General features: G+C 42.6%; 1 protein-coding gene across 1 annotated transcript in view; it reads right to left on the bottom strand.

The window, feature by feature from the left end:
• The window catches only part of MRPL48 (mitochondrial ribosomal protein L48), a 377463-nt gene that overhangs the window by 110749 nt on the left and 246781 nt on the right, over positions 1–19933 (bottom strand). The window lies entirely within an intron of this gene.

The raw sequence follows: 19933 nt of genomic DNA, 5'->3' as shown, positions 1-19933 counted from the left end.
ATGTGTGTATGGATGTAGGTATTAGGCAGTGAGTGTGTGTGTGTGTATGGATGTAGGTATTACGCAGTGTGTGTATGTATGTAGGTATTAGGCAGTGTGTGTATGGATGTAGGTATTATGGAGTGTGTGTGTGTATGGATGTAGGTATTAGGCAGTGTGTGTTTATGGATGTACTCAATAAGCAGTATGTGTGTATTAGGCAGACCTAACTGGAAACCATATGGCAAAATGTCGGCCAAATTAGCTGATCTAGAAGAATTATCCAATTCGGCTACAGTCACAGTTCAGCTATTTTTGCTTAAACTTTGCTATTTGGTTTTCAACTCACTGCAACTCAGAGTTTGGTAATTAATCCTCTGTGATATTGTATTTGTTTTCATGGGGGGGCGGCAAAATGGATCTTTGCCTAGGGCGGCAGGAATCGGCCCTGCGTGATTGAGGTGCCAGCGGGTGCATTGTTCCTTAGTCTTGACGTGGATACGTTGTACAGTTCCAGAACCTCCTGACCAAGGCCTCGAACGTGTACAGCATTTCCTTGAAAAAAGAGGAGCACATCTTGAGAAACATAATCTATTTACAATGGATTTATTAGGATTTGTGCTCCTACATAATTATTTGACATTTGATGGAAATTACTAACACCAGGCCAGGGGGAATGCGATGGGGACAGCTTGTGTCCATCGTATGCAAACCTTCACCTAAGTTGGTCGGAGGAGATGGTTGTGTTCAAAGACACATTGAATTGGTATAGTAAATTGATCTTGCCATGGAAACGATTTATAGATATATATTTATCATCTGGACAGGTGCTAAGGACGATTTCTTTACTTTTGTTGACATCTTGAATAACAATAATTACAACTCCAAATTTACAGCTTAGACGGGATATCTTGCTCTGAGTTTATTGGAAATAACCCTTACCATTAACGAATGAGGAAAAAAAAGAAACTACAGCAACTAAAGCTGGCTGAACTGGGAGAGCCATTATCATCGGGTCCAATTTAGAAGGGGAATTCCAGTGGGGTAATAACTGCGCCTGAGGCAAAATTATTCCGATCTGGTCTCCTTTAAGACTAGGGCCAAAGACATACGTGTATTGTTTGGAGCTAAGGGCTATCCTAATAAATGCCTAAAACGGGCCTACCATAGGACTCTTTTATCTGATAAAAGGAATCTAATTGAGAAAAGAGGGGAGACAATTGTCCCTTCCCGAGTGGACAACATAAACAACGGAGATGTGTTGCAACATATGATTCAGGATGGGAACAAGTGAAAAGCATTCTTGATAGATTCTGGCTCCTCTTAGAGGATAAGCCCCTAAGGGGCGTGATATCCCCATGTACCTCTATGATCGCAAAAAGGGAGAAGAATTTCACGGTTTATTGTTACACATCCATTTCCAATGAAAATTCATTTCTAATCGATGGTAACCAAATAAGTTAAATGGTACCTATCACTGTGGCAATTGCAAAGCGTGCAATAATATACAGAAAAATTTGAAAGGTTTTGCTATGAGACCAAACAATTTCATGTAATGTCCCTCTTTAATTGTAACACAGCAGGTCTGGTATAACTGTTACCTGTGAGTGTGGACTGAGGTACGTGGCAAAGACTTTCTGCCCCTTTTAAATGTGAAATCTTAGAGGATGTCAATTCTGTGAAAACATTCAGATGTATTGAAACACCTAATTCGAGACACCTTAAGCAGTACCATCAAGATAATCCAGAGGGATTGAGGTTCTCTGGTACTGAACTGGTTAAACTTGATCAAAGGAAGGGGAATTTAGATAAACGTTTGCTGTAGATAGAGTATTTTAGATATGTCACCTAAAACACTCTCTCCAAATGACTTAAATTAGGGGTTTACATATATGCAATTTTATAAATGATTAATTATCAATAAGCTTTGGACACATCACTTGATTAGTTGTTTTTTTCCAAGTACCCTTTATACCGAATTTGTTTAAATGAATAATACATGTGACCAGACTCATAATTTGTATAAAAGTAAACAGGGACGTATACGAATGAAGGATATTCTTTCCCTTCTTTCGTATCATTCAAACTTGGGGTTTAACCCCTTAAGGACCAAACTTCTGGAATAAAAGGGAATCATGACGTGTCACACACGTCATGTGTCCTTAAGGGTTTAAGGACACATGACATGTGTGACATGTCATGATTCCCTTTTATTCCAGAAGTTTGGTCCTTAAGGGGTTAATGATTGTGTGACCTCCAATAGGAATAACTTATACTGGTAATATTTATATTGTAAGATAAACAATGATTCGAATTAGTGGCTGATGGTATTCAGAACCCCCAAGTGATGGTACGAGGGCTATAAAATTGTAATGAAAATCAATGATTACGGATTATATTGCAATATTGAATGGCATAAAATAAGTATGGTTGGGCCATAATCCTACAATGGCTTTACAGTGAGAATGGTGAATAAAATGTAGGAGAGACAATCTCAGGTTATGTGAGAGATATTGTGTACATAGGAGATTTGGCCGAGCAGTGCATTATTTAACTGACATATCCCATGACTTGAGGAGTTGGGCTTCTTTACTTTTTGTTGTATTAACGCCCGCAGACACTAGATTTAATTGTAATTTAAAGGGACACTCCACTGCCCAAGTACAAAATAAATGAAATTCACTGTTTAGTAGATATACCCCAAATTGAATGTTGCATGCATTTCATGATGTATTTTTTTCATTGGGGATAAATATAAAATCAACTTGCAAAACCTGCAGTTTTCTTGTCTGCTGCCTTTGCAAGCCCTCCCCTTCTAACTCTGCCCAGACCTTCTGTGGCTGTCCAATCACACACTTTATAATCTCTAGAATGTAAGCTCATTGAGCAGGGCCCTCAACCACTCCATTCCTGTGCGCCCATTTGTCTGGTTACAATTACGTGTCTGTTAGTCCACCCATTGTACAGCACTACGGCATTTGCTGGCGCTATATAAATAATTATAAAATAATAATAATAATAGTAATAATAATATAACAAAGCTCAATGAGAAGTCTTTGTAAGTCAGGTGTTCTGGGAAATTGCTGCCTGTTGAGGTCAGCTGCATTGAGCTAATGAAACCAGGAAGTAACATTACCTGTTGTCCGCTTGAAAGCCAAGGGGGTGTAACCAGGTCAATTTATAAAAGTGTAAATTTCTATTGCAATCTGCACTTTTTGCAAAATAAAAAAATAGAATACACTCTTCACACATAAAGCTAAAGTTGTTTAGGGGTCTGAAGTGTCCGTTTAAGGGGAGGCTCATATATCTATGAGCATTACATTTAATTGACCTGCTTGGATGATACACGGCGGGTGACTTTGAAATTGAGGAGCACCCCTTCCAGTGGGCAGATCTAGTGAGAGATTTGAATTTAGAAGGATCTGATTTCCCGATTCTTTTTTTTCTTCTATCTCTCACTATATTATGGTGGAGCTGGCTCTCTCTCTCCCCTAGTGGTTAAATTGATTAGGACATGCGATCGGACATTCTGGTCCCAATCGCTTTGTCATCTTCGGGGTACGGCAATGACATTTAAGTTAGTCCCGCCTCAGAGGACAGCAAAATTAGCAGTTACGGCTGCAGGAGGATCGAGAGTCCAACCTCCTTGTCTTTTCCGCTCCACGCACACAGCAGTGATTTGGGACTATGGCCCATCAGCCAGGTTCCTCCCAGTGGTAGGATTATTTGGGAGGCTTGGGAAGTGGAATTTATGTTATTCTGATATCTCCACCTCCTTTTAGCCCTGCAATAAGACTGGTTGATCTTTAATGGAGAATTCGGAATACACAATTGCTATATGTTGATTGGTCAATTTGATGAATGGGAGGGGCCAGGATCATCTCTAAACCCAGGAAGTTCTAAACAAGGCTTTTTTTTACCCTGACGAAGGTGCGATGCAGCACCGAAACACACGTCAAGATTTTTATTTTTGTTTTTAGTTCACGTATTTCAGTTATGTCAGCACTGAGCATAAGTGAGCATTTTCCATTGAGCAGCGAGTAAAGGTTTTCATTATGGTCATGTTCGTACAGTAGCTTAGGTAGCAATTCTAATCTAGTAACAGTTAGTTGGTGGTAGGTTATCACTTTGTAGAATAACCAATGTAATGTAGGAGATTGTGAGAATTCATACAATGAGTCGATTTAAGCCCCCGATATCAAAGTTCACACAGCATCCTGTTGATAATAATAATCCTGAATGATATTACATGCCTACTTTTGGTTTTGATCTAAACTGGGGTTAATCTATGCAAACATAACTTCTATAATATTTCTATCTAGATTTTATATAGCTGACTCTGATTTTATAAGATCGATTCTCATTTCAGTTTAATTAAATTCTATTTCTAACTACCTTCAGTGTAAAAAGGACACTATGGTCACACACACAAAAAACTACTTTAATGATGCAGTTTTGGTGTATGGATCATGCCCCTGCAGTCTCACTGCTCAATTCTCTGCCAATCCCTAGTCACACCTCCCTTCATGTGACTTACACAGAATTCCTGAACCCTTCCTGTAAAGAGTCATCTCATGTTTACACATCCTTTATTGCAAATTCTATTTCATTTAGAATGTATTTTATCTTGTTCTGTTACTAGCTTGCTGAGCTCCTCAGGAGCCTCCAGTGTGTAATTAAACTTCAATTTACAGAGCTTGAGATAAAAACTTTTAAAGTCAGCTACATCTGATTGCAAATGAAGCAATTTTTTCATGCATACTGTGTCAGTCACAGCCAGGGGAGGTGTGACTAGGGCGTCATCAACAGAAACAAAAATGGAAGTGAATTGAGCAGTGAAACTGCAGACGTATGATCAATATACAAAAAACAGTTGTTTGGTTACTATAGTGTTCCTTTAAATTTCAATTCAGTTAGAGGGTAGATTAGTCTTTTAATTCAATTATAATTCTTAAAGGACCACTATAGGCACCCAGACCACTTCAAGCTCAAGGGTCTGGGTGCCAGGTCCCCCTGGTTTTAACCCTGCAGCAGAAACCAGCCAGAATTCTTACTAGTCTGTTCCATGTAGTGGGATCCAATAGTCTCTTGTATTCGTATGAGGGTATATGCCCAAGGTAGTGCTGGTACTATTAGGACTGACATACCACAGCTGTTTAGTAAACATAAATTTAAAGTCATTGTATAAAGGCAGTGACGATAAGCTTTTGAATAAACTTTTTAAAATATTTAAATATTAAAAAATATATCAATACAAAAACATTTAAAATATTTTTCAAAATATTAAATCATTTGAAAAACGTATCCAAAAATGTGAAATCGGAGCCAATGTTTAAATATGAATGCCGTACTGGCCATTGTCAACTGTTGTCATCATTATTTATTAAATAAATAAAAATAATTTCATATTAGATACACGTTATTTTTGGTGACAGATCCCCTTAATTGTAAGCTGTGCCCATTATTTGATCTGTGCTCTGTATGGGTGTCTGCATGGAACATTACAGATAATTTAAACAAAAAAATAAAATAAATAAATATATATATATATATATACTACTCACATCTTTTCAAAACAACTTATTCTCCTTACACCCAGTCCACTTTAATAATTACATACAATTTAAAAATATGTTTCAATCATTAAGTTAGGGTTCATAATAAAATATAAGTTTACTTACTTTTAGAAATGGCAAAGCAAAACCGGAATATGTAAATATTCCACTTATTTGAATTAAATGCTGATCCAGTGAGTGGAGAACCTTTCTCGAAGCCTCCACTAGAAAACACTAGTAAAGGCATGTAGGGTGGGTGACATAACAAACACGGCATGACATCACTAGATACATGGCAGGTGCTATTGATATACAAACACCATGGGCTAAATGTAATAACCTTTCTAAATGATTCAATAAATACTGTTAAAAAAAAAACTCCTAAATTTTGTAGCTACCAAAATTCCCATAGACATTAATTGTGACTTTTATATATACATCATTTGAAAAGGTTTTTTTTTTCTCTCCATACTCCCCCAATAAAATATTCCCTCCCTATAACAGTCGCACCCTCTCAATGGATCGTATAGTATCCTCCATCCCTTGCTGTCTATGTGGGTCCCACACACCAAATCAATCCACGTGTAAGGCATCACTCTCTCCATCCTTGCCTTTTGAAAACGTGTAAAAAAAAAAAAAGAAAAAAAAGAAGAAGATTGGGATTGAGCGGCGTGATGAGCTGTCAGTCTGTTCATCTCGCCACTCTCGACTGCACAGACTGCCATTCAATGCTTCGGAAAGAGAAAAAGAAGCTGATTGATATTATTATTTTTTTATTATTTATATAGCGCCATCAGATTCCATAGCGCTGTACATGCGTCGAAGGTCAATTAATGATCCTCTATGAAGAGCATTTCATTGGACCAAGCCGAGGAAGAAGGTGATGTGTCATTACGAAATAAGAGGTGTGGATGTGATCGAGGAGAACTTAGTCCGGTAATGATTTCTGGTAAGTTTTATACTATTACTACACACTTTTATTGAGAAAAACAGGGGAGGGACCTAAATAAGAGTATTGCACAAGCCAGTAACTTTAAATAAACGTTACTGAGCAAATCAGCTGGTGTAACGCTTTATAGCTGAGATTGACTTTGAACTCCAAAAATGTTAATGTTAGTGATTAAATGTATTTGCCTTTAAGAATATAAAAATAAAGAAATGATCCTAAGAAAAGACTAAATGGAACATTGCTGTGAGGTGATTGCCCTCTGCTGGTAGGAGAGCCTAGCTAGGCTATTGTGAGCACATGTAAAGTCCTCCGTTTAGTCTTCTAAGTAGGAGGTAGGTGAGCCCAGTTTCCAAAGGTCTTTTTTGATTTCATTCATGGCTGAGTGGACCGTGCTCTGCAGTTTATTCACTATGTGGTCCAGTAAAGACTGAGTGTCTATAGGAAGTTGGTCTCCCATGTGGTTACCATCAATCTCATTCTCAGCGCCATCTTGGGGCGGCTGGCTGCTTTGTTTGTAAAAAAAAACGCCTGCTTGCCTTATGCCTCCATTCCTTTTTTTGTTTCTGTGTTGGGCCATTTTGCAGTGACTGTAAGCAGTTTATTCAGTATAAATCAGTGTTATAGAGCCTGTGTTGGCGGAGCTCCGCTAGTCTGTGACCATTCGGTCTCGAGTTCCAATTCCCTCGTGATTTGGACAGTTCATGATTTAATAACCATGTAAGTGTGACACAGACAGATTGATAAAATTGGTCTAATGTCCTTCGGATAAATATTTGTAAGTGTTGCGGTCACCGGCCCGCCGAGCCTCACGGCCGTGCCCGACCGGCACGGCCACGCCGACAACACGAGCTTACCTGCTCGTCGGCAAGCCGGGAACCGCTCCTTCCGTTCTTCCGGGCATCACGCCCGAATCAAACATGGCACCGACCACGTGGTCGCGCCTAAGAGTAGCTCCGCCCCCGAAAATTATACCAACGTGTGCGTGGCGTCACGACGTCAACGCACACGCACGTTTTGGGGTCAGAGGTCGCCCTCTGACCAATCATAGCCTAGAGAGGGGTATTTAAACCCCTAGCTTTTCCCATTACTTTGCCATGTCGTGGTTTCAGTTTCCTGATTTCCTGAGAGTGCTATTTCCGTGATTCTGATTTCCTGGTATCCTGATCCTTGGCGTTTCCCTGGTTATTCTGATCTCTGGTTTCCCTGACTTGGCTTGTTTTATCGGTATTGAGTATTTTCTGGCTTCCTTGACCTCGGCTTTCCCTTTGACCATTCTCTGTCTCTAGCGTATTAGTCCGGCCATTCTAAGGTCCGGTTTACGCTCTATCCTGTTATTTTCCTTTTCTTACCTATGTATATGTTTACATAGTTTCTGCGTGCTGGACCACATTACTAGTCGTGACATTACGACATGGCCATGGATCCTGCAGAACTATGCAAGCATATGATCGCCTGTGAGAGTAGGGTGGAGGATATGGACCACAGGTTAGACCAATTTGCCCAGGCATTTCAGACCTTGCTCCAGAGGACTGCCTATTTAGAGGTCCCTCCGGTACCACCTGTGGTTCCGCCACCTGTAGTGGTTCCCGTACCACATAAACCACCGTCCATAACCTTGTCACCGCCCCCTCGCTATGGAGGTGATTCTAAGGAATTCAGAGTTTTTTTAAACCAAATTGAATACCACTTCGAGGCCTCCCCAGGTTCATTCCCAACAGATAGATCAAAAATAGGCTATCTGATGAACCAATTAACTGGAAAAGCCTTGACCTGGGCTAACCCCTTATGGGAAAGTGGTGACGCAGTAGCCCGTGATTACAGTACTTTTCTTACGGCCTTTATGGCTACGTTTGAACCTAAAGGCAGGGAGAAGAACGCTGCCAAAGCCCTTATGAGAATCAAGCAAGGCAGTCGTTCTGTAGCCGATTATGCAATAGAGTTCAGGACATTAGCGTCTGAGGTTGATTGGACCAATAGTGGTCTGGTGGCTGCTTTCTCTGAAGGTCTAGCTGAGAGTATACAAGATGAGACTGCAGCTAGAGACCTTCCAGTTAATCTTAATGAGTTTATTGCCTACATGATAGACATTGATAACCGGCTCAGAGAGAGAGAGAAAAACAAACAACGTAACAGACGTTCTAATTTGTCTATAGCTCCTCGTTTCTCTAACCCAGTGGTGAGTAGCCAAACGCCTCTTCCAGAACCTGAACCCATGCAATTGGGTAGCGCTAAACTCACTGAGGCAGAGAGACAACACAGACGTAACGAGGGGTTATGTATGTATTGTGGCAAGAAGGGACATCTAAGATCGTCATGCCCGGTTCGGCCGGAAAACTTGCACACCTAAGGCACGTACGGGGACCGACCTTAGGTGTGATGTATATGTCCCCTAAATTGACTAAGAACCGTTTCCTTGTCAAAGTAACCTTATCTTTCAAGAACACTACTGTTCAGTGTGAGGCTATGATTGACTCTGGGGCAGCGGAGAATTTCCTAGACAAAGAATTCTCTGCAAAACATCTCCTGCCCTTAAGACATAAAGAGAAACCGATAGCAGTCGAGGCCATTGATGGAAGGCCTCTTACCCAGCCTTTCATCACACACGTAACTCTGCCAATCACTGTTTCAGTGGGTATTCTCCACTCTGAAGAAATGACCTTTCAAATCATATCTTCACCTACAATTCCGATAATACTCGGTTTCCCTTGGCTCCTGAAACACAATCCACGTTTGGATTGGATTGAAGGAGAGATTGTGAGTTGGGGTTAGAGATGCAAAGGTGTTTGCTTTAAGCAAATCCCACAACCTATTGGTACCATTCATGTTCCTGTTGCACCTCCCTTGACCACACAAATTCCACCGCAGTATATGGATTTGAAAGAGGTATTTAACAAGGTCCAGTCAGAAGGGTTACCTCCTCATAGACCTTATGACTGTACCATAAACTTATTACCAGGGACTATGCCTCCCAAGGGAGGAGTCTATGCCTTGTCCCCCCAGGAAAATCTTTGTTTGGAGGAATATATTAAAGATGCTCTCAGAAAGGGTCATATCCGTAGGTCCTCCTCACCAGCCGGGGCTGGATTCTTCTTTGTCTCTAAAAAAAAAAGGAGACCTACGCCCTTGTATTGATTATAGGGGTTTGAATAGGATTACCATAAAAAATGCCTACCCTATTCCCCTTATATCAGAGCTGTTTGACAGATTGAGGGGAGCTCGAGTCTTTACCAAGCTCGATCTCCGAAGCGCATAAAATCTAGTCAGGATTAAGGACGGTCACGAATGGATGACCGCATTTAACACCAGAATGGGACATTACAAATACCTGGTTATGCCGTTTGGATTATGTAACGCTCCAGCGGTATTCCAGGATTTTATTAACGATGTCCTAAGAGAGTACCTTCACATGTTCGTTCTAGTGTACTTGGACGACATTCTCATCTATTCCCCAGACCTAGAGACACATCACGAACATGTGAGAATTGTACTGAAAACCCTGTTACAGAACGGCCTTTACTGTAAACTGGAGAAATGGCAGTTTGACCAAACGGAGATACAATTCGTTGGATACGTGATATCTCCGTCTGGTTTCCAGATGGATCCCCGTAAACTGGAGGCAGTCTTACAGTGGCCATTACCCAAGGGCCTTAAAGCCACTCAACGCTTTATAGGTTTTGCGAATTACTACCGCAAATTCATAAAGGGTTTTTCCTCCGTGATTTCCCCTATAACCAATTTAACCAAAAAAGGAGCAAATTGTACATCTTGGCCCAAAGAAGCAAGAGAGGCATTTGAACTGTTAAAATCTTTATTTTCCTCAGCACCTGTCCTGACCCATCCTGATCCAACCAAACCATTTATCCTAGAGGTGGATGCATCAGAGACAGGAGTTGGAGCCATTCTGTCTCAAAGAGAAAGTCCTGATACACCTTTACATCCTTGTGGATTTTACTCTCGCAAACTCACACCTGCAGAGAAGAATTATGACATAGGGAATAGGAAACTTTTGGCCATTGTACTTGCCCTTAAGGAATGGAGGCATCTCTTGGAAGGTTCCAAAGAGCCACTTTTAATCTTTACGGATCATAAGAATTTGGCTTACATTGGGGACGCTAAGAGACTGTCCTCTCGTCAGGCTAGATGGTCATTGTTCCTCTCCCGATTCAATTTCATAATTACGTACAGGCCTGGTACTAAAAACACCAAGGCAGATGCACTTTCTAGGCAGTTTGAGACAGATGAAGCTCCGGAACAGGTGATATATCCTATTATACCTCCTGAATGCCTCATTGCCACTACAGTTACCGAAGTGTCTTCTCCACTCTTCTGTGCCATAATAGCAGATCAAACTCAGGCACCTGTGGGAAAACCTCCGGACAAACTGTATGTGTCACCTCAGTTTCAAAAGAAGGTACTAGATTTGTTCCATGACAACCTCACAGCAGGCCATCCTGGAGTCCATAAAACCCTCTCTGCCATCTCCCGGAGGTTTAGGTGGCCTGCTCTTAGAAACGATATCAAAGAATATGTTGGGGCATGTCAAATATGTGCCGTTTCTAAAGTTGCTCCTAGATCGCCTCCTGGACTCTTACAACCACTGCCCATACCCAGGGCTCCTTGGACCCACTTAGCCATGGATTTCATTGTGGATCTACCCAGTTCAAACGGGTTTAATACAGTCCTTATGGTTATCGATAGGTTCACAAAGATGGCACATTTTGTCCCCCTTAAAAAATTACCATCTGCTCAAGATCTAGTTCAAATATTCTTGAGAGAGATCTTGTGGTTGCACGGTGTACCTAAAAGCATAGTATCTGACAGAGGTACCCAGTTTGTTTCTAGGTTTTGGCGTTCCTTTTGTAAGCAATTAGGCATTGAACTCTCCTTTTCGTCGGCGTATCACCCTCAAACTAATGGAGCAGCAGAGAGGGCGAATCAGTCTCTAGAAGCCTATTTACGTTGCTTTATAAATGCCAATCAGTCTAACTGGTGTGAGCTCTTACCCATGGCTGAATTCGCCAGGAACAACGCCACTCATGAATCTTCTAATCATAGTCCATTCTTTGTAAATCAGGGTTATCACCCCGCTGTTTTTCCTTCTGAATTCTCAGACACGGAAATTCCTGCCTTGAACACCCGTTTGGAATCAATTCATGATACCTGGGATTCCGTCCATTCAGCTCTGCAGAAAGCTTCATTACGAGCAAAGGCCCAAGCTGACAAAAAACGGGGCGCTAATCCTGTATATCTTCCAGGTGACAGGGTGTGGCTCTCCACAAAACATATCAAGCTTAAGGTCCCGTCCATGAAATTTGCCCCTCGGTACATAGGTCCCTTTCGAGTTACCCAACGTATTAATCCAGTGACCTATTCTTTGGCTCTTCCGGCTCATATGAGAATTGCAAATACTTTCCATGTGTCTCTGCTCAAGCCCCTTACTTGCAATCGCTACACCAGGTTATCCACTCCTCCTCCGCCCTTGGTAGTGGGTGATCAAGAAGAATACGAAGTCCGTTCTATCTTGGACTCCAAATTATCCAGAGGTGTCTTGTCCTATCTCGTTGACTGGAAGGGTTATGGTCCCGAGGAACGTTGTTGGGTTCCTGCTGACCGGGTCCATGTGCCCCGTCTTATCCGGTCATTTCACAACCGCTTTCCTCTTAAGCCGGGTCCATCCCGCCCGGTGCGCGGTCTTCGAGTGGGGGGTACTGTTGTGGTCACCGGCCCGCCGAGCCTCACGGCCGTGCCCGACCGGCACGGCCACGCCGACAACACGAGCTTACCTGCTCGTCGGCAAGCCGGGAACCGCTCCTTCCGTTCTTCCGGGCATCACGCCCGAATCAAACATGGCACCGACCACGTGGTCGCGCCTAAGAGTAGCTCCGCCCCCGAAAATTATACCAACGTGTGCGTGACGTCACGACGTCAACGCACACGCACGTTTTGGGGTCAGAGGTCGCCCTCTGACCAATCATAGCCTAGAGAGGGGTATTTAAACCCCTAGCTTTTCCCATTACTTTGCCATGTCGTGGTTTCAGTTTCCTGATTTCCTGAGAGTGCTATTTCCGTGATTCTGATTTCCTGGTATCCTGATCCTTGGCGTTTCCCTGGTTATTCTGATCTCTGGTTTCCCTGACTTGGCTTGTTTTATCGGTATTGAGTATTTTCTGGCTTCCTTGACCTCGGCTTTCCCTTTGACCATTCTCTGTCTCTAGCGTATTAGTCCGGCCATTCTAAGGTCCGGTTTACGCTCTATCCTGTTATTTTCCTTTTCTTACCTATGTATATGTTTACATAGTTTCTGCGTGCTGGACCACATTACTAGTCGTGACAGTAAGAAACTCAATGGTGTTTTTGGAATACAGATTCATAAAAAAAGCCACCAGAATATATAAAAAAAAACTTGAGGAAGGCTCTGTACAGAGTCAAAACATTATTATTTTAACCTTGAGGGAATTCATTTTGGTTAAGACGTATCCGCATTTTCTTCATCTTTCATTGTGTTTACATGGATCTTGGAGCACCTGGTTTGGTGCCAAAGATTCCAATTAATAGCAATTTGCTCCGGCCAGTCGGAACTTTTTCAGAAATAAACCACGTTTGGTTGAGCCTTGATGGTTTTCATAGAGCAGGGATAGGTCATCTTTGACACTCCAGATGTTATGGACCTCATTTCCTCTGATGCTTTGGCAACATTATAGCTTTAAGAGCATTATGGGAGATGCAGTCCACGAAGCCTGGAGTGCTGGACGTTGCCTACTCCTGTCATAGAGGAAATGCTTGGTTACTTATTCAAAAATTCCTATAGAGTAAAAGCCCAATTATTATAGATCAAGCTACATTTGGGTGAACCAAGATGGTTTTCCAGTGTTTACCATTGAAATTAATGGATATTAGGGTGCCAGGTTTATTAACAAGCTTAATTGTCAATATCATTTGACTCAAGCTACATTGAATGTTTCAGAAGAAGCTCACCTTGGCACCATACATAGCTGGCATGTTTATAATTCTGAAACCAAGAGGCTGCACTCACCTGAACATGCAATACTTATACGTGTCCCGCTAGGGCCATATAATGTATTAGAATTCTACAGAGTGTCTCGTGTTCATTAATTCTATTATTAGTTAAACTTTGGAATGGCGTGTTTTCTTGTTTCTTTTTTTACCTCCATGTTTGAATGTCTTCCCCTCGATGGGATAGAGTTTACCAACATCAATACGAGCCTCTGGCCTGTGTCTTTCTTCCTGTCCTCTATATCAGAGGTTCTCAACTGGCTGTATGAGCACCACAGGCAGGGGCTACACCAGGAGGCTGCTGGCTGTGAGCTAAGGCGGAGTAGGCAGCTGCTTACTTGGAGGGCAGGTGCCTGCTCTGCCAGAATATGCTGTATGGACGGGAGAAAGATGGCGGGCGGCCAGGAACGAGGATGTCCGTGCTATTCCAGGCTTGTTTTCCACTATGGGATTAACCTTAATATCAGGGTCTTTAAGTTTAATTTGGAATTTGAATTACTAGAAATTACTTTTTCGAGGCAGGGGTACTTAGAAATATTTTTTTAGACCTCCAGGGGATCTTTTCTATAAAAGGATGAGAAACACTGCTCCATATCACGCCCTTTCTTTCCTCTCTCCACTTTGTCTCTTTATGCCCCCCACCTGTTCATTCTACCCCCGCCCCCATACTTCCATACTTATTGCTCTCCCACTCTATCCGACTTAACCCCTTAAGGACACATGACATGTGTGACATGTCATGATTCCCTTTTATTCCAGAAGTTTGGTCCTTAAGGGGTTAAACCTTCCCATATGAGGACTGTGTTATTAGACATATGCTATGCAGGTATCATTGCAGCTTGACACCTCTAGGCTCATCTGGAGAGATTCTGCATATCTGATAACATCGTAAATTAGCTCTAAGCTTCCTCCTGGGGGCCAACTTGGGGAGGGATAGGTACTCCTCTCTGGGAGCTGATGAATCTCTTTAAAGATCACCTGTATCGGCGCTGAAGGGGTCTGCTAGCATTTTACGTATAACCCTCATTCCATCCTAAAATGAGTTATTTCTCCTCCTCTAATTGTAAGACATACACATCTACCAAACCCTCTGATGCTAAATATTTTGGTAAGTGAATGAACTATGACCTACACAGATTACTAGGGGGCTGCAAGTAGTCCACTCCTTAGTGCAGCGATACAGAGAGACCGAGCGTGGAGTTTCTGGCACAGATGCTGATTGGAAAGATAAATGGTACAAGAAACAATGATATCGAATACCAGTTGGGAGTCATTGAAATTAGTGAAATAATAACTAAATAAAAAAAGATTGTTGTCCCAGTATCTCTTGGCAATACGCCTTCCCTCCCGAGCACAGGGCTAGGGAGAGGTCTGATGTCCAGATGCAATATCTCCAAATTTTAATTTTTAACCTAACGGCTTTCATTGTTGCTAAGTTCCAGAAACAGCTGGGGGCCGGGCTTGAGCCCAAACCTTGACGACCCCGACACTAACAGAGAGGTGGAAACATGTCATGACATACCCCAGATATTCTATGTTATGTCCCCTCCTCGCTACCCATAAACTGTGCGCCAATGCTGCTTTCTCAATGTGCTATTCAATGTGATCCAGCTACTCTAACTAACTTATAGAGTGGTGTGCCCCAAAGATCTGTCCTGCAGCACCCCCTGCTGACAGACATTGAGAGGGGCACCATTCCCTTCCAAACTCTCTTTTTATTATATGAAGCTGCTTTGAGAATGACGTAAAATTAAAAATAGAAAACAGATTTAAAAAAAACAGAACTGAAAGCAGGTGAAACAATAGGGCGACCCTAGGCAGCCGCCTATGGCCCAATGGAACCATGAATTTATGAATTTGCTTGGCTCCACTACATTAACCATGTCTGTTTGAAGAATGAAGGCTGGGCCCCAAACTGTTCACCTGTAGGGCACTGTGGGACGTTCTTTGATATTAATCCCACATCCGGCTTTTCATCCCCCAATGCCCCCTGCCTTAGTGATGCCTATATATTTAAGATTAAATCTATGGCAAAATACACATTTTTTTAAAATGAATTCACTAGCAGTGTACTCAGCACTACAATGTACCCGTTTAGAGCCGTATGACGGATTTTACATGACATGTGCCTTTAATTAAAAGAATGCACTGCATTGTAACACTGGTTAACACTGTATCAAACTGAACTATTAGCCGTGATCAGAAATACTAATGTTATATTATGTAATATTGTATATAGACTCATATAGCTATATGGGGAATGTGATACTGAGCGTATGTCCTTAGAGGACAATTCATCATTTGTAACGAAGACATTCCATCTCTAAGGTATGAGAGTGATTTCATTCCAGGACTGGCGTTCACTCTGCTGTACGTTTTCCAGTCACTGACGCTGTATACTGTCCTCTGGCAAACTCCGCGCTTTCCAATTTCATTCCTATTTGTCGCAGTTTCTTGACGGTAACCTGCAGCCTTTTCTTGTGATAATGGCCACATTCATCATTAATATCGGTTCAGAATATATATATATTTGTAATATTTTAAGTTGAAGGGTTTAATGTTATATCAAACATGGCAGTACCCCCTAAAAGCCCCCAAAGGAAGTAATATTGTGTGTTGTTCCATAATACGGCTCTAGTTATAAATAGAAGCGTTTCCCAGGAGAACAGACCTGACCATGATTTATTGCCTCTCTCTAAATCTAAAGCAATGCTGACGTTACCCATCCAGCCAACTAAGGAGACGGCAAATATATAGCATTTTCTAACCTACACAATAGGCCTCGTAACCAGCATTTTTTATTTATTTTTTTATTTAATTTTTTATTTTCGTCGTGCAGAAGTTTGACATACAGGTTGTTGTGCCCCGACAACAGATACAGGTATTGCAAGTTATGTGAAATCGTGGTAAGCGATAGGACTTCACAGTTACCAGCAGTTATATCAACATGGAAATTAAGATGAAATACTAAACATGAACACAATTAAAGGTAACATTAATAAGAGACGTGTTCTTGTGGTGTTACGGCTTTCATGTCCCATCTTTTGTGCTGTCACCGCCTCTGGGGATGAAAGGTATTAGTCGTTCTGGGTCCCAGGTTTGTGGGGTAGATGGAGCGGCTGGAGGTAGGGTCTGCGTTGGTATTCCTAATGCTTGGAAGAAGGAGGGGTACTCTGCCGGTGAGGTAAGTATCAGCGTGGTGTTATTCTTAATGTAACCAGCATTTTTAAAGGGGGACTGTTACTTATATAGAAAATAACATTAAAAAAAAAATAGAAAATTCCCTATAACTCGTGGTAACCTTTTTCTTCATGTGAGCTTCAATTTTCTTAATAAAGTTTTAGCATTCCAGTTTAGTTTAGGCACAGCCAGGGCACACAATGCAAATGAAGAGGAGAAATAGAAACATTGTTTCCTGTTTCCAGTTCTCTGTGTGCTTTCTCAATGCTGACTGCCAGGTGCAAAGCACAGAGCTCATAACAATGACTGACAGGAAGCTAAGATGGAGGCACCCAGTTGCTGAATTAATTAGTGTGAATTTCTAAATTTAAATTTATTTTTTTCACACCTCACAAATACATATTTTTTTTTTTTTACATTCTTTATTTTTGGAGCGCCGTGTCAGATACAAGGTTATTTAATGACAGTTGACAAGTGACAAATGTTATAACAACAACTTATAGGTAGAAGACTTGCTTTTTCTTTTTCTTTGTTTTTTTTTATTCTTTACTTTTGCAGTGCGCATAAAGGGTTACAAGCAGGCATGAGGTGCCCCGAAAGCAGTCCTCAGGCATTTTCTCCGCTAAACATGCGGGACAATTGATTATCAGGCACAGCGGGCCCTACAGCATAACTTTGGCTGTGGTTGTACGTTTAAGCTATAAACAGGCTATAAGGCTTTAAGTTAATTTTCATATTGGTTATTTGTATGGTAGCTTGGTCTAACCAGTGTGTGTCTGCACAAGAACTATAGGTAAGCATCATTGCATGGTATAACATCTGGCATATGATCTGGCATATGATCTATAGCCTAAGGGAAGAAGAAAGCAGATTTAATCTATGATTGTACCAAAAGCAGATCATTGGGGCATTGTGTTCTGTAAGGGCTGCACTGGGTCAGCTATTCTGCCGCAGAATTCAGTGCAGCAATCGCTCGTCCACTGCTTACTGCTTGAGGGTGGCCCATGAGTCAGGTAGGTCAGCCGATGCCTAGAGGTGGGAGGCTGGTAGCTGGTGGGTGCTTGTGTCCGTCCGCAGCTCTATGGGAGGGGAGACCGCGCCGGGCTCTGAATGCTTGGCACTGTGTCTTAAGGCCTTCTCGCTGAACGCCGCGGCTGACTGCCTTTTGCTGTACTCCCAATCTTCCCACTACCTGAGCATGTGTGATAGGACCGTGGGCGCGCCGGAGCCTTGCTCTCCTGGGACCTCTCCGGGTATGAGGGAGGTGAGTCAGGCTTCTGTCTTGAGAGTCCTTCTGCCCATGAGGAGGTCTCCCAGCGGTTGTGGATGTCCGCAGTCTGTGGTGCCGAGTTAGGCGGTGTTGTTGGCCCTGTATGCTCCGCTGTGGTTTCGCTGCGGCCATTTTGCAGCCTCCACGTGGGTGCCGCTGTGGCCGGGCGCCATGGCATGTAGTAGCATTTCGTTGCATGCGCTTTTCCAATTTGCGCCAGAATGCCATGAAGATAGCTTCCAGCCGTGCTGCATAATCATTGTGGTCGGCTTGACTATCGGGCGGTTTTCCCCTGCTCTCCGGGTTGCTGGGGTACTCCCACAGCGGCAGTCCCAGGGACAAACCGAGTCTGCTGGATTCCAAGCTGTATTGTGGGGGTAATCGTCCCCAGCGAGGACCGGGATATCCCCCGCCGGTCCAGAGGGGGAGGTAGCAGGGCTGTGGTGAGTCCTCTCGTGTGAGCGTGTCCCGTGCCGGGAGATCGGCCGCCTCCCCCACGCATCAGGTTCCGCTCTTGATTAGGCCGCATGGCCGGTGCTGGCTGTTCCGTGGTGTTTTTGTGCCAGGCAGGTACCATTCTGTTTCTTGAGGTCTCCTGTGTTCGGCTCCGGTCACCGTGTGCCGCTAGCATTATTAGTTCGGTCGGAGTCGGTGTGATTGTGCCTACTTTTACAGGAGCTCTCGATGTGTGCGACCGGCCATCTTGGCTATCAGGCCCCGCCCCCTTTTTTTTTTTTTTTTTTAAAGGAACATACAGGCTTAACATACTTGTCTAGGTAGATAGAACCATCAAGGAGACACATTTAGAGAAACACTAGACTTAGGTAGAAATAGGCAAATACATGCCTTGAGTAACAGGCTAGTGAACACATTGGTAAATCCACTGGTATAGAATAAATGCTGTATACTATGTAGTCAAGAGAAAAAAAACAAAACACAAAACTGGTGCCTAGAAACTAATAATATAGGTCAAACATAACAAATAAGGATTTTACAAACATTGCTGTTAATATACAAACATGTGTAAGGAGATGTCAGCTAGGAAGCTAGTTAAGGTAAGTGGGCTGTCAGCCCATGGAGGTAAGTCCATCTTCAGCCAATGCCCCGGCTCGGGGCCTCAGTATTGTAACTGTAAGGCACCGCATTAGCCAATTCCTGGGCCTGAGGGGGTGGCTGCCAATATATGAAGGTTGCTGAGGAAAATAGTGCAATTCGGACGAGGTAAGACCCCCTTCCAGCCCCAGACCTGTTGAAGGCCGGCATCTTGATACCATGGACTTTGCTGTGAGAGTCCTTCCCATAGTGGGAGCTTCGTAAGGCCCAGTTGTTGAGCCGCCAGGTGGGCAATGCTGTGGGGACAAACCTTTTGTGGCCTTCAGCCTAGGCAGGCAGGGAACAGAAGTGACACCTACACCCCAATATTCACACAATGACCCTCCACACACCTACACACCGATATTCACACACTGACCCTCCACACACCTATACCACGATATTCACACACTGACCCTCCACACACCTATACCACGATATTCACACAATGACCCTACACACACCTATACCACGATATTCACACACTGACCCTCCACACACCTACACCCCGATATGCACACAATGACCATACACACCTCCACCCCGATATTCACACACTGACCCTTTTTAAAATGAATCATTATTACTATTTACAAGAATCTTAGAATTCCCTCTGTTAATAAAACATTATGATATGAGAAATACAAGACTTTCATATACCCAAAGAATTGCATAAAAGAATAACACAGATAAAAAAAACAACAACATAAAACAAACACAATATTTTCAAAGCACTGAGAATTTATTGTACACAGTATATCACAACTGGCTGTCCAACCCCAAAACAGCATCAGCCTTCGACTGCATCATGTACCGAATAGAGTGTCAGCCTTTGGTACAAGATTCACGGAGAGTGACTGCATCAATCATAGATTGAATTGGTATTGGTAATAT

This window comes from Pelobates fuscus, chromosome 1 (genome assembly GCF_036172605.1).
Source record: "Pelobates fuscus isolate aPelFus1 chromosome 1, aPelFus1.pri, whole genome shotgun sequence".
Classification (NCBI taxonomy): Eukaryota; Metazoa; Chordata; class Amphibia; order Anura; family Pelobatidae; genus Pelobates; species Pelobates fuscus.
The sequence above is the reverse complement of the archived record's forward strand: the minus strand, read 5'-3'. Positions and strand labels throughout refer to the sequence as shown.